The 6946-nt window shown below is 35.5% G+C and overlaps 1 long non-coding RNA gene across 2 annotated transcripts; it reads left to right on the top strand.

Annotated features, from left to right (window-relative positions):
- The first annotated feature begins 461 nt into the window (after positions 1–461).
- On the top strand, positions 462–3268 carry LOC117400734 (uncharacterized). Of its 2 annotated transcripts, none has more exons than XR_009328399.1 (4): positions 462–801; positions 905–947; positions 1203–1274; positions 1593–3268. It is a non-coding gene; the product is annotated as an uncharacterized LOC117400734 (long non-coding RNA). The 2 variants fall into 2 exon arrangements; XR_004544242.3 differs by having other exon boundaries at positions 1203–1321.
- The last annotated feature ends 3678 nt before the right edge of the window (positions 3269–6946 follow it).

Below are 6946 nucleotides of genomic sequence, written 5' to 3'. Positions count from 1 at the left end.
CTATACTAATAGTATCTAAAATAGCTTGTTCTCACCCTGTGCGGTTTAGTAAAATATAGTCTCAAACATACTTCTTAAGTAAACACTACAATGTACAGCAGTGTTTTGCTGTAAAGTGCATTTGTTTAAATACTGCATTAACTTCATTGACCATTGTACGCTCTAGACTCCAATAACCTTCTTTTATTTTCACCCTGTCATAGCATTCCACAGTATTTACTATGACATATTTCAAGGTGGTTTCTTAAGTATTTATTGTGGTGTCTGTATTTTTTTTTAATAAAAAACAAACAAACAAAAAAAACCCATGTACAATAGTTTACTAAGCCTACACTTCATTTATAATTGTATCAAATGGGAATCATCACAGTATCGTTAAAGACTCAAGATATACTATACTGCCCCCTAGCCATTTAATAAAGGAGTTGTCACTAAAATCTACATTTACAGTATGACGAGTCATGTACCCAGATGTATTATATATTTTTTTTAGATCTGCAGTAGCTTCATAACTGACAATAACGAAATTATGTTGTGAATAACACGCACAATGTGAACTACACCTACATAACTGGGTCTAACTTAACTACCCGTTTTATAATTAACACATTGTGGCTAACTTAGTTTGTGAAAAACATAAAGAGTTAGACGACAGACTCTAAGGGGCTAAGGAGGTGGGATTTCCTGTACATCACACAATGATAACCGGCGACTGGGAGCAAGGAAGTACAGTACCAGAATCAGGTAGCACACACAGAAGAGCTTTAATCAAACAGCAATCAAGTGTCTGAAGTCCCGCAGGTAAAGACGTAAGGAATGCATAGACCATTTTCAAACAAACTCAGAATACAATTCCACCTACTGCGTGTGTTTATATACTGTGTACCAATTGTCTAAATTGCAGATATCCGCACAGGGGGAGTGTGTCGTGATTGAGCAGCCTAAAGGTACGTATTTTATTTATTTGTGCATGCATAATATATCTTAATGAATAATGTTCATTGTGGGCATACATGGCACGCAGTGAGTAAGCTGAATCAGCCGTGCTCTGCCAGTTGCATCACTGTCACAGTTTTGTACGAAGTCCGGTTTCATATGCCATATAGCGAAAATTATGAATACAAAGACATGTCTGTACAGAAGAGTTTAGTAACACTTTTTTTTTGACAACCAAATTTTTACGCAACGTTTTGTATTTACAGTGCTTGTGATCCAGAGAATGGCATGAATGCGTAATGCGTCAACCCGCCACAAAGCCTAGGATACTGAATTCGGTGATGCTGAAGTTTTAATATTATTAATGAACTAAAACAATATAAAGGTATTTTAGAAAAAAAGTATGTTTTACATACCATACATTACATGTACTGTTATACAGATACGTGTGACTACTACAAAATAAAATATGCTGCTTTTAAATGTTTGCTCTCTAGACTTTGGTTACTGCTGTGTTTGTTTTTAGCATTATTGTTTATTTGAATGTACGTTAGCTTAAATATTTTTGTTTTTGTTGTTTGCTTTGTACAATGAACATTGTCTTTGTCAATCCAGTTATATTTTGTTGTAAGTTTTTTTCTTCTTCTCTGTTTCAGATCTGTGTGTGTCTATAATGTACCTGGAGTTTTTATTCATCTGTATGAACTGTTATTAATTTCAAGCCACACTACAACACACGCGTTTTGGTCGGCATAAATGATGTGTTTCTGATCGGCTAAATCGAGAGCAGCAGGGCTGACTATAAAATGAATTTTAAAAGTATTTCAATTTAATGAGGACGAAGTTCTGTTTATTTTCAACATTTCAGTAACAGGGATAACGACATTTTCATTCCATCCGGGTAGCACTTTTCCAGTTGTGAATAACGCAGACATGCTCTTTCACATTCACCATGAGACGCCTGGAAATGTTATCTGACATGGTTTTCTTGAAGGTCTCCCATCCAAATACTGGATTTGAAGTGTAATACCCCGTCTGATGTAGAGAAGCCTTTCTTTAATGCAATTTATTTTAACTTAAATACTGAGTTTTTGACTATAGTAAGTACCCGATTGAAAGCCTTGTAATGAGCTTATGTTAGTTAGCATTAAAATATTAACTGTTTAAAAAAAAAAAAAACTAAAAAAAAACTTGTCCGATTAGGCCTATATTTGGAAATGTTTCGATGGCGGCAGCCATAGAAGTCGGGGGTCTCACCTTTGGGGGTAAGTGAGGCTCACTTCCCCGACCTCTATGGCCGCCGCCATCCATGCCTCTGCCGAGGGGGGGTTCTCACTGCGTGAGTCAGAGGGGACCCCGGCCACACACTCTATCCTACATTAGCTTCAGTTCCCTTTGCATGACCCTTTGCCGTTGTTTAGTTCAACTAATTTCTAATATGTTTTCTTAACCTTCTTAAGGTAAAAAACATGTCTCAGTGATAGAAATTGAAAGTTCAGTTGCAAATGAGAAGCAGTGAAGGGACCCATTCAATTAACTTTCAGCTGGGAAAGGCATACTATGAAATGCAATTAACATAGCATCAAAATTTTGATTTAGATTTTATTAACATATTATCACTATATGATACTTTTTTTTCTAAAATGCTATTTCTTAGCTTCACGGGGCGAGAGCCCGGGCTGGAGTGAAAGGTCGTTACTTGGAGAGGTAGTTTGAGGAGTGGCCTCAGGGGACAGGATAGGAAAGGAAAGAGGTTCCCGACCGGCCAGAGGAGAGAGAGCGGCCTCAAAGGCAGGCTGTTTAGCAGCCTTGGGAACCAGAAAACACACAAGATAGATTGGCTCGGCAGAGCCCACGAAAGGCTCTGTGGAGCGGCAGTCGTGTAGGAGGAAAACAAGAACCTGGAAAAGGAACAGAATAGAAAGCTGGAAAAAGAGCCCAGTCTCGATTTGAGTAAGATAAAGAGCAGGAGCTGAGTAGGGTAGTGAAATTGTTTGTAAAACCTTTACAGTTGTATCACTTTATGGTATATTATGCATGTTTTACCCATTCACGTTCATTGTGCATTTCCATTTTTATTTATTTTTGATTTATTGTAGAATGCTTCATTATGTTGATCTCATTCATCTTGCTTGATTTTAGTGTATAGTTTAGTATGTATTTAACTGAACTAATGTTTGAAGCTATTATACTGCTTTTGCCTGTCCTAAATACATTAGTATATCCATACCAACTACCATATCATACACTGACTGATACAATGTGAGATTGTTATTAACTGTTTTACCTGTTACAATATTTTCTTTTAATAAATGTTTTTGTGCCTTTTAAATCAGTATAAATAGCTAACGAACACACTGTATGTACTAGGTCAGAGAAATAATAGCTGTAATTCACCATGAAGGAAAAACGAACAGCATGGTCCAGTCTGACTAATTATGGAAAACCTTGTGCAGGACTAAAGTTATTATTGGGGGTTTTGTATAAAAAGCAGCAGCAGAAGTTATTAATTAATGTGATTAACGATGTCAGTCTTAGTGTTTGTCCTGGACGTCTCTAAACCAAGACTGCCAGTTTTGTTGAATTTTCACAAAATGTTTATGGTGGTTTTGTTATGAGGACTGTTAAGACCAACAAGTTGTTGTCCTAACAAGTTTTTCACAGGACAAACGTTCACAGAGTATTGTAGTTATTGGAGGAGACCCATTGACTCTTTTTTTATATAACAAGGAAAACGAAGTATGTTTAACCCTAAATTAAACCATTGAATTTGGAGAATTGCTTTCCTTTGATCAAGCTCTGCATTAATTCGGTTTGAATGAATGCAAGACAGATTCCAAAATGAGATCCCTTAAAGCCTTGAGAATACGAACAAGTTATTCAGCACAACCTACACTACTTTTTTTTTTTATACATGTAAGACATGAACTGGACAGAATCACTTTGACAACTGTGGTAAAAAGGTTATGAGATTAACTTCTGTTGTGCTTTAAAATAATGTTAACACCATATGACTATACTACAATGTTATATTTCATAAACCTTTAGACTTCTGTCATGTTACTATATTTACATGCATTCATATTGCAAAAAGGTCGATAATATTTTTTATAAAGCTAAAGTAATACTGTAGCTAAATTCGTAAACCAAACAAAAAACGTGTAACTCCTATTCAGACTTTATTTATTCTCATGTTTTCATAGTTAATTCTAGAATTAATCATAAGTGATGTGCACAAAAAATGCAACTTTTAAAGTTCTAGAGTCAAATAAGTGTTTTGCTGACTGTTGCGCACAATTTTCTACACTTAAATTTGTTTCAACCTAAAATATATGAAATAGCTTATCGGTTGTATAAAGGAAGAGAGAGATTATTCTCATAAGAATGGTTATTTCACAATAAGCTATTTATTATTTTGTTTTTACTGTTAATTGCATAAATAACAGTTTGTAATCACAATACAGTACAGAACGTGTACTGTAGTTCCCAATTACAGTACTGAATTGAGTCATTGATCTAATTTTCTACAGGACAGTTGCGACTAGGACAGTGTATTCTGTACTTTGAAGATTCAGCTTCATGAAGTTTATAACTCAGGTTCGGGAGGATGGGCAGGACATACTTGCAAGTTAAAGGTCAAGACATGCATTCACTGCAGATGGTATTACAGTCAAATTGTCAATGATTTAAAAGATAAATCCATCTAGATATCCTTTTGCATTTGTTTTAAAACGTTAAATGTAGACCGGACATTTCCATCAAAGGATTTAAAAAATCTGGAATTGATCTGATGCAACCAGAAACCCAGAGGCACTGTAAACTGCACCTGTTACTGTAGTAAGACTGTTCTTTTTTATGTTAAGCATTTTTGGGTTTTTTTTTTTTTGTTTTTTTTTTACAAAGGTTTAATTAACAGCCAAAATTTTTCTGAATTAAATACCAGTCAAAATGTCCCATTATACGGTATGTTCCCACCCCCTACAACATTTTTGATTGACATTTAGTGATGTGATTTCCTCCCAGCCCAAATTCAGAAATCGGACCAGAGAATTGGGAGCCAACTCGAGTAATTTAAAAACATGGAAACGGAGGTCTGGGGGAGGCAACTCGAGCACATACCCGGGCTATGTGGTTCATGGAAACGTGGTGTCTGTGTGCATATCATTCATGCTATAGAGCCCTAGTCACAAAACTTCATACTGTTAAATAATGTTTTGTTAAAGAGGAAGTAGTGGGGTTCTGATAAATATAGCGTTACACGTCCCCACGTGTTGCTACAACTGTTTAAATAACGTACCTGTAAATTTTCTTTTCATTGTTAACATCCTGATAACTTTTTACACTTTAAAGTCTGTTTCAAAGCTCGTTTCAAAATGTCCGCTCTAGTGCACAGGTTTGAGATATGTCCTGTAAATCACTTCAGGAAGAGCGATTAAAAAAGATAAAATAACATAGCAACAAGTGTTCTGTCTTCTCTGTTCCATACCACATCATGGATCTTTATTGCGGTGTTACCTGTTTGAAAATTTGGGCAATAACCCTTACACTATCAGTGCACTAGAGCGGTCATTTTGAAAAGAGCTTTGAAACAGACTTTAAAGTTATAGGTGTAAAAAGTTGTCAGGATGTTAGCAACGAAAAGAAAACTTACTGGTAATGTTCTATTTTTTGGAACACTTACTCTTTAAGGACTGTTTTTAAAGCCCATTTTGATTAATCAAAACAAGATTGCAGTTAAACATTTTGCAACTGTTTTAGATGGGGTCAGAAGCACATGATTTTTTCTAGATTCCTAATAAAATGTTTTCTTTAAAATAGTAGTTTTGGGTAATATTATTATTATTATTATTATTATTGTTATTATTATTTTTTATTTTTTTTTATTTCTTTTTTATAAAACAATCAGCTGTATGTAATTGTTACTACTGAACTCAAATGATTCTGCGATATGTTTTATTGACCCATGACAGACCAAATTATAGTTGTCTTGCTACACCCTGACCCTGTTTAATAGTTCATGTTCATTTTAAAATTCAAACTGTAAACATTTTTAGGAATGCATTTGACTTTCTTTCTTTCTTTTTTTGTTGCTTTATGCTTTAACCATTTCAGTCCATCCTGTTAATTTAACACTCCATTGTTTGCTGTATCTGACACTGCTCTCCATCAGTGCAGCTGCTACTTTTGTTAACATGGGATACCTGTTATTTTAAGTATTTATTCCCAACCCCTATGTCTCCTTCTTTGAAATCAGTGGGCACGCCCAGCAAAGCAGGCAGTCAGGACTCAGTTGAGTGTGGAGCAGTCGGAAGGTATGCAAACAATGTATTTATTTAAATATTTACGATAAGTATTTCTGTTTAGTACACCACCTTTATGCTTGAGGATTGAGGATGTAAAGTAACAGAATAGTAGGGGATATCTTTAATAAATTATGAATACAGCCAGGTTAACTGTTGAATTGCAGCTTAAGCCTATAGCAGGGGTTCTCAAACTGGGGTCCTGTACCCTGTAGATGCAATTCAATAATATTAGTCACAGTCTTTTTTCACATGGGGCGGTTCGGTGAGATGAAGTGAAAAAAAGCACTATAACCACTCCTGCAATACTGCATCGCTCGTTTGTCAAGTGGTTATGAGATTAACTATTTTCATGCAGTGCTTTGCTATTCATGATAAAACTGGTTACACTTGCCTTTGTTAACATTTGTGTCATTATATTAATAACATAATGTAGTTTTCCTCTGTTTGCATTGTTATGCAAGTACAGCAGAGGATTAAAACAGCAGAGATGAAAAGACTTGCATCTGGATTTGATCTTTTATTCCCTGGCCTTGGTTCAGGCTTGGTTCAGGCTTGGTTAAAGCTTGGTTCAGGCTTGGTTAAGGCTTGGTTAAGGCTTGATTCAAGTTTGGTTCAGGCTTGGTTAAGGCTTGATTCAAGTTTTGTTCATGCTTGGTTAAGGCTTGATTCAAGTTTGGTTCAGGCTTGGTTAAGGTTTGGTTCAGGCT

This window comes from Acipenser ruthenus, chromosome 4 (genome assembly GCF_902713425.1).
Source record: "Acipenser ruthenus chromosome 4, fAciRut3.2 maternal haplotype, whole genome shotgun sequence".
NCBI lineage: Eukaryota > Metazoa > Chordata > Actinopteri > Acipenseriformes > Acipenseridae > Acipenser > Acipenser ruthenus.
The sequence above is the reverse complement of the archived record's forward strand: the minus strand, read 5'-3'. Positions and strand labels throughout refer to the sequence as shown.